Below are 15,843 nucleotides of genomic sequence, written 5' to 3'. Positions count from 1 at the left end.
TAGTGTACATCAATTACCAAGTTATAGTAATGTGCAAACCTATAGGTCATCAATGCAAAGTTACTTGAAAGTTTGTAGTTGTACATTAACCTATTGCTGCCACCTGTGGTTAACACTGAATAATTGCAGCAGGTCAATTATAGTAAAACAAACTGGTTATGTGTTTACATAGAATGTATCAATAATCCCAAGTTGCAAGTATCGATATCTAGTCAGGCTAGAAACAAATGTTACTAATAGTAGGTAATAGCAAAGACTAGAGAATGAGACTGTAACAATATGGCAGACAGCAATTAGCAAAACAAGTACCTTCTCAAGATCTGACAGAGAGATGATCAGCTGTAATTGCAGTAGCGGTCTGGAAGCTGCAGTGACACAACAACTGCAGATATGTCTGAGACGAGTGAGGGACAGACAAGCAGCAGCAGGCAAGATGTCAGGAGCGAGTGAGCAGCTGAGAAGCGGCAGCCGGTTGGCGTGTGACATCACCGCAAGTTGCTGTGAGGATCTGGACAGGAAATCAGCTGAGGTACGATGCGTGTAAACTCTAAGGAGAGCGTGATACAGGCAGGAGTGCTAGTAGAAACGGCTAGCTCTTATCCAATAGTAGGGAGTTGAATCAATACTTTAGCACTTTGGTAATAGTGCTTGTGCCTTAAATAGGGAAGCTTGATGGGAATCCTTAAAGGGGCAGGCAATGTCACCATGAGAAATAGAAGATGCAAGATAACATAGCAGAAATACATGACAACCGTGCAAGTGATTGAGCCCATCAGCGATAATCTACATAAGTCTCTAAGGAACCCCTTGCCCTTAGAGACCCCCCAACTTTAATTCCACCCCATGGGAATGCAAAATACCACCACACTAACAATTGTCCACAACCTACTTTAAATTGTAAGGGCTAGCACCCCCGCCACAGACTGGCCTGACACCTCAGCCCAGTCCCACCAACCCCGCAACTTTACACAAAGCCTCCTTAAAGTCAAGGACAAACAACTGCAGACCAAAGTCATTTAAATGCACCCTATCCGGCAAATAAAATTCATCCTGCCCAATCTCTGCTAAGTCTGGATGATGCACCACCAGATCACCAAGCCTCCGGAAAAAAGACCCCATGAGCTTATTAACTTTTCACCTGCCTTTGTCTAACCTCACCGGGTCCCAAGCCGCCCTCCAAACCATCCTAGGAAAAATGTCGGACCACACAATCCTCAGTGTAGGGTGTAACTCCACTAACCTCCCAAGGTCCCGCTTCATACTTCTCACCAACTCCCTCTGGGACATAAAGCCAAGATCACTGCCCCCCCCCACGTGGATAAATAAAACAGTTGGAGGCTGAAAACACTTGCAGTAATCCACCACCAGGGGCAACAACCTGTCCCAACGAAGTCCCGTAACGCTGAACCATTTCACTTCACAACATGATTTGGGGATACCCAACTGCAAGCCATCCACCTTCACCAAAGTCGCTCTTTGAGCCCAATAAATAAAAGAGTGGCAGACTAACCACAACCATTCCACACCTAGAACACAGAAATAAAAGTAAAAAAACACCATATCATTACACACCCAACTCAGGACGGATATACAGGCGGAACTATCCAGATCCCCACCTACCAATGCCCTTAACTACAATATCAGGCAAACCCCTTACTGAAGCCTCCGTTGCCGCCCTGATACAGAAAGAATGAGACCCAAAATCCCTAGCACTGAAACCCAAATGAAGCAATGACTTATTAAGAACCGCCCTAAACTGCAACTGCGACAAAAGCCTACCATCTTGGTGGACAAAAAACGAACCCCCCACCACAGGACGGACACCCAAATAAGTCCGCAAACACAGCCATGGACAAACTTCTGAACCACTGGGAAAAGGGACAATCATCCGACCCTTTCCCACTTGATCCGTTTTACTCCTTCTCAAAAATATTTCAACCTTGGAATCAAACAAGGACACATCCAAAAAGGCCAAACCACCCATGGAAGCTAAATTTTTACTGACCAGCTCCAAAATTCAAAAGGCCCCAAAAAAGGCGAAAACAAAAGCCAAACGGAACAAACAATCCTCAAAATCTGACACACACACTACGGCTTATACACCATAAATACTTTGAAGCAGCGAGAATGTAATAGGGCACCTCCGATCAGGAGAGGACCTTACCAAACCCTTCTTCAAGCCCTTTAGGACTTGCTGAACACAAAAACCTTTTGTAAGATCATGCAAACCCAATAGCTTAAAACGGAAAGCTAATGCCGCCAAACACCTATCCATAGCGGAAGACGACAAGTTTGTAGACCCCCATTCCCACATCCATTCCAACAAGAAACCAGTAAGATCAGATTCCCCTTCATGAATCTCTTTGAAAGACACCCTGGATTCCCACTCCCACCACACTCTGGAGTAAGCAGCCCAAGTACCTGGAGCCAAGGAAGCTTTCACCAGTCCAGCCAGTCCTCCACCCCAAGCCGCCACAGGGATCTTGGGCATGGACAACCCTCCACGTCTGCATGAGGGGCCAACTCCTGGAACCGCTGCCACTGAAAATGAGATAGGGAGTCTGCTATAGAATGACAAACACCCAGAATGTGCTTAGCCCTAATGCAAACATTCATCAGTAAACATTTCAGGACAAGCAATCTCAACAATCTCAATAAAGGAAGTGATGTTGCCGTTAATGTATTCAATGCATACACAACTCCCATATTGTATGAATAAAATACAACTGACTGGTTGGACAAATCAACCTCCCATACAAACAAGGAAACCACAATTGGAAACGACTCCAAGAACACCAGGTTCTTAACCAAACCCAAAAGAGACCACTCATCCGGCCATGCAGCAGCACACCAGTGGCCCATAAAATATGCCCCAAAACCACAACCACCCGCCGAATCAGTCACAAGCCCCAGATCCTCATTGGACACCCTAACCTTCTGAATCAACGTCGAACCATTAAAACCCAGCAAAAGTGCCTCCAGACCCTCAAGTCATCTGTCAGCTCCCTGGAGATCCATACAAAATGATGTAGCTTTATTATTTCCACTGTAGCCAAAGATAACCTCCTGCAGAACACCCTCCCAATCGGGATAATTCTGCACGCAAAGTTAAATTTGCCCACCAAGGATTGGAGCTCCCGGAGCATGTTCTTCTTTGCCAACAATAACCTCCAAAAGATCAGAAACTTTATCACTGGGAAGCCTACATTCCATTTTAACCGAATCAATGGTAATGCCCAAAAATTTGAGCGACGTAACAGGTCCCTCAGATTTTTCAAGTGCAATGGGCACACCAAAATCATACACTACCTGATAGCAAACATCCCTCAAAAACTTTCAAGCCCTTCCGAACCAGTCGGACCCACAAACAAGAAATTGTCAAGGTAGTGCACCAATGACGATAGGCATGACCGTTCCGCGACAACCCATTCAAGGAATGTGCTTAAATGCTCATAGAGTGAACATAAATGAAGCACCCCATGGGCAAACACAGGTCAACATAGTAAGAACCATCAACACAACAACCCAACAGATGATAATACGTCGGGTGCACAGGTAACACCCAAAAAACCGCCTCAATGTCAATTTTTTCTAACAAGGCAGAAGGACCAGCCTCCCTCACCAAGCTAACCACCTAATCAAAATATGCATACTTGACAGAAGACAACTCCTGAGGAATACCATCATTAACCGATCCCCATTTAGGAAAAGATAAATGATGGATTAGCCTGAACTTTCCAGGCTCCCATTTTGGAACCACCCCAAGCGGCAAGATCCTCAAATCCGCAATGGGATGACCATCAAACGGACCCGCCATGCGCCCCAAAGACACCTTTCTTTTGGAGCTTGTTAAGGAGCACCCTTGGCCACAGGTGAACAGATTTCAAATTACCACAAAACACCCTACAGCCCCCTTGGGACAGAATCACAAAACCAAACTGGAAACCATGATACAACAAAGCCACCTTCTCATGACAACCCTGACGCCTAGCATTCAAGACAAGCCAAGGTTCCATCGTGCCGAGCTTCACCGGTGTCACCCCCTTTGTCAGGTGCGTCACCGGCTCCGCTCGGCTTACCTTTGTGGAAACACTTCGCATAGGGGTGTGAGCCCCCACACCCAGAGCATTCATGTTTAAACTTGCACGTGGATCCCCACTTACAAAATTTTTTGTTATATGCAAAACAATACCCTCTCTTAACCGACGCCAGAGATCCACTGGCGGATGGGCCACCAGCTCCTGACCAAAAGGACTGAGAGGCTCTCAAAGGCGTCATTATTTTGAGCCACAAGCCCATGTCCCAGTCATCCCACTTCATCTCTGATTTAACCGACAGCCGCTGCCTAAACTGCTCATCGTAGGACCACCAGGCCATACCCCCGTATGTCCTCTGAGCAGCTGCAACCTCATCCGGGTAACAAAACAATGCCCCACCCTGTTCCGGAAACCTACTACCAAAATCACTTGCATATATTACAAAGGCCTGGAACCAATTTGTAAAGGTTTTCGGCAATTTTCAATATCGCTTTTTGCGCTCCTCTTCCTCCTTCTTAGCCACATCCTTTTTAGAGTCCTCAGGGATCTCAAAAGACTGTTCAAGCGGAAGAAGGGAGAATAACTCAATAAATTCCCTCTTATAAATTTTTTCCTTCACCCCCTTTTAATCTTTATATTTCATTATTCCTTATGTCAGGATGTCCTTCAAGAGCTTTACACCTGCCCTGCTTTACCCATTGCCAACTCAGAAACGCTGCTCACTAATACATTTGGCTCACTCATTGGGGTAGATTTACCAAGCAGTGGATGCTGCTTTCCCCGTACATTCTGGCTCGCCGGAAATGTAAGTTAAGAAGCAGTGCTCCTTAACTCGTCCGCCACCTCTAAGGCAGTGGACAGCAATCAGCTCGATCAGTTACGATAGGGTTGATTATTGTCCGTGAATGCGCAAGCATTTCACTAGAAATTCTTGCGCACATTGATAAATCTACCCCTAAGTTTTTCTGTGGATCTAATTGACATATATATTGCTAAATAACTGCTTACTTGTTAATACGCATATAATATTGTGTTGATGTTTGCATCCCCTGGTTTATGGCTTTTCTGTGTTTTTCAAAAGACACAGAAATAATAATTACAATTCTATTTTTATATAACTTCAAAGAAACTTATTGAAACCTTGTATTATTATAAAAACAGAAAACATAGCCCCAAAACTAAAAAATGCATCAAAACGTTTTTGCTTATCCCTCATACAAAACAAGAACGCAGCTTGAACTGATATAGCCATATTGTGATATAATTTAACTGGTGCCATTGCTACAAGTATATCTGATCTCAACTGCTGAGCTGGAAATGTTTTCAAAATACGTGACTTTTGAATTCAAACCAAAATAATGTTGTCCCAGCAAGGTAGAGGCTGTTTGGAATGAGATGTAATTATCGGTCACTGTTTTTATGGGGCACAATGTTCTCATCAGCAAACAACTTTATAAATATTGAATTAACGCTATAAATATTTAAGGTCCCCATATACCCACCCACAGCTTAGGTTTCTGGATCAGCAACTCAGACCATCAGTCCTGCAGCAGCTGTACTGCAGAGAAATATCCTGACTCATCTCCCCATGGTATCTGCTGGGAAATCCGGTCCAGAAGTTTAAAATTTAAATGACAAGTTTTGACAAGCTGTTCACCAAGTACAGAAATGTATGCCAGCACTACTGAACTGTAGGGTCCTGAACTCCTGTAAAAAGCATGTTTTAAATATTGCAAAGGAGCTTTTTGCATTCCAGAAAGTTATCTTACACCATAAAAACTTTTAAACGGTTGGTAGGAACCTTGAGATTTTAATATAAAAGGTTAAGGACTGGATTACAAGTGGAGCGCTAAATTTCCCTTTAGAAAAATTGATATTTGCGCTCCACTGAGTAATACCAGCGCAAGCTAATGTGCGCTGGTATTACAAGTTGAGCGCAATGCCAACGCAAGCTTGCGTTCACATTGCCAGGAATCATTGCGCTCACGAGAGCACGCTTCCATAGGCTACAATGGGAGCCTCATTCTCCTGCCGTGTCTAGCACAGTGAAGGGGTTAAGTCTCGCAGCGATGGGCAGCATTTTTAAATATATATGTATATGACTATATGACTATATACATATACAGGTGGCCCTCGGTTTACAACGGTTCAATTTACACCGTTTCAGAATAACAACCTTTTTTTCCAGTCATGTGACTGCTATTGAAAAGCATTGATAAGCAGTGCATTTATTAATATAGCCAGTAGGTGGAGCTGTCCGCTTGTGTTGCAGCAAAGCCAAGCAAGCTAAAATTAATCAGTTTAACCAGACCTGAGCTATCGAGCAGATTTCAAAGGAACAAGATCTTCCTGTCTATAACTCAGTCCAGATTGGAATGCATAGAAAGAACTGTTTGCAGAAAAATGCAAGTGAAGTCTGTGTTGTGTGATTATTTTATTAGGTTTATAATGCTGTTTAGCAAATGTTTTTGTTCATTTAACTTAGTTTAATTATATATTCTGTGTTGTGTGATTATTTTATTAGGTTTATAATGCTGTTTAGCATTTAAAGTCTTCATTTCAAAGCTTTAAAAATAATGTATTAGGTGTTACTTATGACAATTTTGAGATGGGCCTGGAACCTAACTCCCTCACTTCCCATTGACTTACATTATAAACTGGGTTTCAATTTACAACAGTTTCGATTTACAACCATTCCTTCTGGAACCTAACCCCGGCGTAAACTGAGGGCTACCTGTATATTTATGTGTTAATCTGTGTATATACACATATTAAAACATAAAAATATATGAATGTAAGCATGTACATATATTTTTACTGGGAACACACCGTTCCCATAGACCCATGTAAAGGTACTTTTCAGTGCCACCCCACACCTGCCACTTTTAACCCCATATAACTGCTTTTTGTAGTTATTTTATTAAAAAATAAAAATGCTACTACCCTTAATGTTGGGGGCATTTATAAAATTAACCAGAAATCTGATCGCTGGTTAATTTTATAAGCGCTAATTGTAATTGCTAACTTGTAATGGCTGGTTATTTATCACGCACCCGCAAACGGGCAAATTTGTCTAATTATGGGTGCGCGATAAATTAGCGCTCCACTTGTAACCTAGCCCTTATTTTGCAGTATACTTTCATTATTTATTTTGCTCACTTTTTGTGTGATTTAGCCCTGCCAATTGTGGCTTTTATAATTCTCAGAGCCTGAAATGCACAGTGCAAATTTCTCAAGGCCAACCCTGTGACATATATTTCCCTAATTGCATTTGACAGAGAACAGAGTGTGAAACAATGTGCTGTATACTGACTAGGGATGGGTGAATTTGGCTAAATTTAAATTCAAACATTAGAACAAATATCCTTTGTATATTAGTTTTACAATATTGAATATCAAATATCAATATTGAATATCAAATTCCGAATGTGTTTATTCGAATCACATACATTAATTTGAATCAAAATCGAATATAAGAATTTCAAATCTCATAAATTAATTAAAAATCAAATGTTATATCTAACAGAAAGCATACATAAAATTTGAATATTCAACGAACATTACCGAATGTTAATTAAAATTCGAAAAAGCAATATTCAAAATTAAAATGTTAGATACATTTCTGGTGAAAAAAACACAGGGCTCCCCCGAGATTCAGAGTACTTGCAAATTTATTGAAAACAGACACGTATCAATGTTCACTTACTCAATAAAACATTTAACATGTTCATCAATATATGTAACCAGTCTCCTAGTACACGCGGATCCCTGGGAAGGTTCATATCTGATCAATTGTCAACCATATCATCGACATAACCCTCTTACTGGAAAATTTCCATGTGAGATGCTTGTATAGCAATACAGAAACAAAACGGTAAAGGTACACGCTAAGGTAACTACGCGTTTCCTCCTTATTGATCAGTACTTTAGCAAGAGTTTGTATGTATTGTCTACGTACTTTGTGATCATCTTGTGGGCATTTAAATGCTAAACGCCTAAATGCAAGTAAAAAATCTCAGCTAAGTACAGTATAAAGACAATACCATAATATTGACATAAACTGAGAACTTTCATCTTCATTTTTATTACTATTTTTTTTACAAATGATCGTCATTATCACTGTAATTTTTTGTTTATTGATTGTATTTACCTTGTAATAGTATTGCAATAGTGCATGTAGTAGGGGCTTTGTATTGCCCTTTTAAGGCAAATTTTATTTAGTATATATATTTTATATCTTTTAATTTATTAAAAAATACTTCAGTCATAAAAGCACAGCTTTTTAAGAGGATTTTTAATGTTTGATAAATATTCAAAATTAGATTTGAATGGACAAATGTGTAAAAATTTGCTTTAAATTTTGAATGTTGAAAAATATTCGCCCCTCCCTAATACTGACACAATTCCTGTGGCTAACCTTGTTGTCTGCATACTCAAGCCTAAATTGGCTCCTGTATATAAGACAAATAGTGGGTGGAGTTTGGTTATTAAAAAACAATTGCAGCAAACATGATGTTAATGTGTTTTAAAAAATTGTTAAGACTTGTCTGATATGTTATTCTATAGCAACACAACAGTAATGTCTTGTACTTTAAAGGTACTTACTGTCCCTTCAGTTACTGAAGATGTGTATGTTTTTCAGTGTTTGAGCAGATCACATTTTATTCTCAGATTACTGAATGTTTAGTTCTGATAAGCAAATCTGAAAATAACTTGTGAATCTTGTGCACAGTATTGCTAAAAGATACATCCGAGTCTAGTTATGTCTCATGCAGGTTTAGTAACAATATTTAGGACCCAGAATGCAGATTTTACTGGATCAACAAAAATATATCTGGAACATTCTGGAACAGTCTTCATATCATTATTGCATGCTGGTCATATATTCTGTAATAATGTGCTACATCTTGGGTTAAAAGCACTTGATAAAAGATAGATATATGAGTTACTGTAGGATCGATGAACATTTTGCAGTGGACTTGAAAACTCAAAACCTAATACCCATGCATTACAAGTTGCAAGGAAACTCTCTGTGACTGGAACTGGTTTGCTAGGGTCTAATGACCATGCCGGATTCATTTTTCTTAATATATGACATTCTGTTAAATCACAAAGCAATATGTTTTGTTTAGTGGGTAGTGGTGCTAGTTTTCCATGGGAGAAACATTTTCTCTCATTAAAGGGACACTGAACCCAAATTTTTTCATTTGTGATTCAGATAGAGCATGCAAATTTAAGCAACTTTCTAATTTACTCCTATTATCAATTTTCTTCGTTGTCTTGATATCTATATTTGAAAAAGAAGGCATCTAAGGGTTTTTTTGTTTCAGTACTCTGGACAGCACTTTTTGATTGGTGGATGAATTTATCCACCAATCAGCAAGGACAACCCAGGTTGTTCACCAAAAATGGGCCAGCATCTAAACTTACATTCTTGCATTTCAAATAAAGATACCAAGAGAATGAAGAAAATTTGATAATAGGAGTAAATTAGAAAGTTGATTAAAATTTCATGCTCTATCTGAATCACAAAAGAAAAAAATTGGGTTCAGTGTCCCTCTAACGTTTAATCATTTGACTTAACCAGTTGCCTATCCAACTCCATGTGTCCAGCTATTGCAGTTACTGATTATTCCTATGGATATCATTCGGCCTGATATAAACAGTTATAACCTCCCCTTGGCACATGTGAAATCTGTCACGCCTTGCTAGGCACATACATTACCTTTTACTTAAAAATCATCATCAGTCGTTCCTCTACACTGGCTCCTTATGCAATACCAAATCAAACTCAAAATACTTAAAAAGTTCTAAATGGTCTTTTACCTGATTATATTTCCACATTCATCTCCTAACCTTCCTCTCTGGTCTATCCATAACCTACATCTATCCTCATTTATCATTTCCTCCTTCTTCTCTGGTCTATCCATGACCTACATCTATCTTCGTTTATCATTTCCTCCTTCTTCTCTGGTCTATCCATGACCTACATCTATCTTCGTTTATCATTTCCTCCTTCTTCTCTGGTCTATCCATGACCTACATCTATCCTCGTTTATCATTTCCTCCTTCTTCTCTGGTCTATCCATGACTTACATCTATCCTCGTTTATCATTTCCTCCTTCTTTTCTGGTCTATCCATGACCTACATCTATCCTCTTCTAAAGACTAAGAAGAATCACACAGAGAGTGTGGATATCTCCTGTAAGTAACTTATTTTAAGAGCAATTTATAATAAAAGTTATATTTTAATTTAACCCGTTCTGGAATTACTGCCTCAGAGTCTAAGCTGAGAGTGCTTACAGGTGCATACTTACAGGAGATATCCACACTCTCTGTGTGATTCTTCTTAGTCTTTAGAAATATATTTATTTATGCATTAGCACCATTCCCTATATAATGAATATTTGTCTGACTAATAATATTATTTGGTCTGTAATTATTTAATAAGAGGGAAAAAGCCCTTGTGGTGCCATTGTTCGTGTGTAGCTACATCTATCCTCGTTTATCATTTCCTCCTTCCTCTCCCATCTCCAAGATTTCTCTTGTTCTGCACCTGCTATAGAACTGTTTACCTCACCCCCACTGTTCACGATCTTAAGGGCTCTACACTACCTCACTCATTACTAACCTCTAGATTGCATTCTTCTGTATTTCACAATTATTATATATTCAGTGCTCCAGAATATTTTGGTGTTTTACAAATAAATAAATAAATAAAAAGAAATAAAATAATAATCAAAATTAAGTAAGTAAGGCGTCACGTATCACCACCTACTGATCAAACCTTAAATGTAATATAGTCAAGTCAAAATTAAACTTTCATGATTCAGTTAGGGCATGCAATTTTAAAACAATTCTCCAATTTACTTTTATCATCACATTTGCTTTGTTCTTTTTGTATTATTTGTTGAAAGCCTTACCTAGGTAGGCTCATATGCTAATTTCTAAACACTTGAAGTGAACTTGACAGTTTCTCACAGCTAAACAGCACATGTGTGACATATAGATAACATTGTCTCACTCCCCTGGAGTCAGCACTGATTGGCTAAAATGCAAGTCTGTCTAAAAACTTAATTAAGGGGGCAGTCTGCAGAGGCTTAGATTCAAGGTAATCATAGAGGTAAAAGTATATTAATATAATCATGTTGGTTATGCAAAACTGGGGTATGGGTAAGATCTATCTTTTTAAACAATTGAAAATTTTGGAGAAGACTGTCACTTTAATCAGAGGAAAATTCATATTCCATATACAAGTCTAAAGCCACACTGGGGACAATAGGAGGCAAATCCTCACCCTTTGGTCAAACATATATACAGAGTCCATATCTCAGCCCATGTGCAACTTAAAGGGTCTTGTCATAGATCATTTGTGTCACACCACCATTTTTTAATTCCAATTTTTTTGACTTGTGTGCATTGGTAGCTTCAGTGTAATTTTTGACATCATTGTTTTGTTCACATAATCTTGACACTGTTATGTTTCACATGTCTTTGCCTTTAAATGTAGCAATTGCTACCCTGGTTTGGATGCTGTTGCTGCTCCTGGGTTGTTAATAAATAGTATTTTTGTCGATCTTTTGGTTTTGACCTTGACCTGACTAAGCTAGCCTCCTTGTGAAACTCCTGTTACCTAATGCTACTACCAGCTTCATCTACAGGTACTCTATTTATTGAAGTATATATTCGGTGAGAAAAAAACACATCTGATCCAGTGAAGTTTAGATAATTGGGCCCTTAGTCTAGATTTATTCATTTAATATCTTCAAGATTATGAAGAAGTTTTTATTTTTTATTATATGATATATTGTTGAGTTTTATTGTATGAAACAGAAGGGGAAATTCACATAGAACAATATTTTTGACTGAAAAAATGGACATTCTACAGCACAAATGACTGACCCTAGCTAAGTATGGGCTTACAAGTTGAGTGATTGCGCTCTGTGTGGTACTTTGCGCTTAGCCCTGTGCAATCAGTAGCACTTTGTTTTTTACCAGTAGTTAGTTTAAACATTTACCAAGAACTTATTCTCTGTTCGCAGTTAAATTAGCTTATTATTGAGCTAGTCAAATATAACCTGATATTACAAACTGATTATCATAAGCAATCGACTTCTAATATAACTTTTATTCTACATAACATTATATAAAATGGAGTTTTATAAATATTTAAATCTACATGAAAGAAAGAAAAGTGCATTTTATTTTAAAATGCCCTCTTTTAAATGGAAGGAAGTAAACAATTGACTACAATACCCCTGTAAGACAGTTAAATACATTTATTGCCTGACTCCAATAGCCAGGGGTGAACTGAGACTAAAAAAGTGCCAAACAAACTCACCAACATCAGACCCATAATTCCCTCTGTCAGCCACATAACCCATAAGATCAGATCCCTGGCTCTGTATCTCTTCTGTTAGCCACTTATCCTATTAGACCAGATCTCTAGCTGTGTATCTTTTCTTTTAGCCACTTATCCCATAAGACCAGATCCCTAGCTGTGTATCACTTCTGTTAGCCACATAACCCATAAGACCAGATCCCTAGCTGTTTATCTCTTCTGTTAGCTACATACCCCATAAGACCAGATCCCTGGCTCTGTATCTCTTCTGTTAGCCACTTATCCTATTAGACCAGATCTCTAGCTGTGCATCTTTTCTTTTAGCCACTTATCCCATAAGACCAGATCCCTAGCTGTTTATCTCTTATGTTAGCCACATACCCCATAAGACCAGATCCCTAGCTGTTTATCTCTTCTGTTAGCTACATACCCCATAAGACCAGATCCCTAGCTGTTTATCTCTTATGTTAGCCACATAACCCATAAGACCAGACCCCTAGCTGTTTATCTCTTCTGTTAGCTACATACCCCATAAGACCAGATCCCTGGCTCTGTATCTCTTCTGTTAGCCACTTATCCCATAAGACCAGATCCCTAGCTGTGTATCACTTCTGTTAGCCACATAACCCATAAGACCAGATCCCTAGCTGTTTATCTCTTCTGTTAGCCACATACCCCATAAGACCAGATCCCTAGCTGTTTATCTCTTCTGTTAGCTACATAACCCATAAGACCAGATCCCTGGCTCTGTATCTCTTCTGTTAGCCACTTATCCTATTAGACCAGATCTCTAGCTGTGTATCTTTTCTTTTAGCCACTTATCCCATAAGACCAGATCCCTAGCTGTGTATCACTTCTGTTAGCCACATAACCCATAAGACCAGATCCCTAGCTGTTTATCTCTTCTGTTAGCTACATACCCCATAAGACCAGATCCCTGGCTCTGTATCTCTTCTGTTAGCCACTTATCCTATTAGACCAGATCTCTAGCTGTGCATCTTTTCTTTTAGCCACTTATCCCATAAGACCAGATCCCTAGCTGTTTATCTCTTATGTTAGCCACATACCCCATAAGACCAGATCCCTAGCTGTTTATCTCTTCTGTTAGCTACATACCCCATAAGACCAGATCCCTAGCTGTTTATCTCTTATGTTAGCCACATAACCCATAAGACCAGACCCCTAGCTGTTTATCTCTTCTGTTAGCTACATACCCCATAAGACCAGATCCCTGGCTCTGTATCTCTTCTGTTAGCCACTTATCCTATTAGACCAGATCTCTAGCTGTGTATCTTTTCTTTTAGCCACTTATCCCATAAGACCAGATCCCTAGCTGTGTATCACTTCTGTTAGCCACATAACCCATAAGACCAGATCCCTAGCTGTTTATCTCTTATGTTAGCCACATACCCCATAAGACCAGATCCCTAGCTGTTTATCTCTTCTGTTAGCTACATAACCCATAAGACCAGATCCCTGGCTCTGTATCTCTTCTGTTAGCCACTTATCCTATTAGACCAGATCTCTAGCTGTGTATCTTTTCTTTTAGCCACTTATCCCATAAGACCAGATCCCTAGCTGTGTATCACTTCTGTTAGCCACATAACCCATAAGACCAGATCCCTAGCTGTTTATCTCTTCTGTTAGCTACATACCCCATAAGACCAGATCCCTGGCTCTGTATCTCTTCTGTTAGCCACTTATCCTATTAGACCAGATCTCTAGCTGTGCATCTTTTCTTTTAGCCACTTATCCCATAAGACCAGATCCCTAGCTGTTTATCTCTTTTGTTAGCCACATACCCCATAAGACCAGATCCCTAGCTGTTTATCTCTTCTGTTAGCTACATACCCCATAAGACCAGATCCCTGGCTGTGTATCTCTTCTGCTAGCCACCAAACCCATAAGACTAGATCACTGGCTGTGTTTATCCTCTGTTGGCCACATACCCTCTAAGACCAGATCCCTGGCTGTATATCTCCTCTGTTAGCCACATACCCCTATAAGACCAGATCCCTGGCTGTGTATCTCTTCTGTTAGCCACATACCCCTATAAGACCAGATCCCTGGCTGTGTATCTCTTCTGTTAGCCACATACCCCTATAAGACCAGATCCCTGGCTGTGTATCTCTTCTGTTAGCCACATACCCCTATAAGACCAGATCCCTGGCTGTGTATCTCTTCTGTTAGCCACATACTCCATAAAACCAGCTCCCTGGCTGTGTATCTCTTCTGCTAGCCACCTAAACTATAAGACCAGATCCCTAGCTTTGTATTTCTTCTGTTATCCACATATACTCCATAAGACCAGATCCTTGGCTGTGTATCTCTCCTGTTAGCTATAAACACACTCTGTAAACCCGCAGCTCCAGAAAAAAAGGCAAGAATTTATTTTATTTAAAAAACAATCTTTATTGGAAAAAATTGTTAAAAGTCACGTAAAAACATGAAGAAATCCAAAATTTCAATTGCAGGCCTGCAACAAGGTTTAGAACAAACAGCCAAACATGTTTCAGGCCAAGTCTCAGCCCTTGTTCACTAGTATAACATGTGTCCCCACCTAATAGCTCTATTTAAAGGCTTAGTTATCTGATAATTGCAGACACCTGTTCTCTATTAACCCTTTACCAAAAAAGAGACTCAAATGACAAATTTCTTAAAGTGGAAGAGAAAAACACAAGTGCCCACACCGGACCGCTAAGGGTAAAAGTGTCAGGGTGCCAGGAATCAGACTGAGACGAGAAGTGCAAAAATAATCACACCTTTATTAATAGCAAAAAATAATAAAAAAGTCCACAAGTCAAATTACAAGCCAGGAGTCAAAATCAGAGCTGGTAGTCAGATGAGCCAAGTCAGGAGCCAAAGTGAATAGTCAGACGAACCGGAATCAGGAACAAGGAAAACAGCAGAGTCAGGAACAAGCCAGGGATCAGGAACCAGGAAGGACGTCAGGCAGCCAGGTAATACACAGGAACTCTCACAAACAGGTCTGAGACAACGCAAAGGCAAAGCATACTGAACAGAGGCCCTTTAAATAATAAGTGATGACATCACAATTCTGAGACTGCATCCTGTCTCACATGGATGATGCACACCAGTCTGGCCATAAAAGGAAGTGCAGGTAATGAGCAGCATCCCCCACAATGCACCATAGTCAGGAAGAGAGGTGAGAAAAATGGCTGCCAGCAGCACATGGCAAACACAACAGGGAGAAAACCCTGACAGTACCCTCCCTTCAACGACCCCTCCCCCGTGGGAGGACAAAAGGCTTATTGGGGAAACGGCATGGAAGGCACGGAGGAGGGTGGGAGCATGAACATCAGAGGAGGGAACCCAAGAACGCTCCTCCGGACCGTAGCCCTTCCAGGCTGTACATGGCCCCTGGACATACGAGAGTCAATAATGCTGCTGACCTCATACTCCTCATGGTTGTCAACAAAGATAGGACGGGGACGAGGCAACACA

The sequence above is a fragment of the Bombina bombina genome, chromosome 2 (assembly GCF_027579735.1).
Source record: "Bombina bombina isolate aBomBom1 chromosome 2, aBomBom1.pri, whole genome shotgun sequence".
NCBI classification, from domain to species: domain Eukaryota; kingdom Metazoa; phylum Chordata; class Amphibia; order Anura; family Bombinatoridae; genus Bombina; species Bombina bombina.
This window is presented reverse-complemented; position numbering follows the sequence as displayed.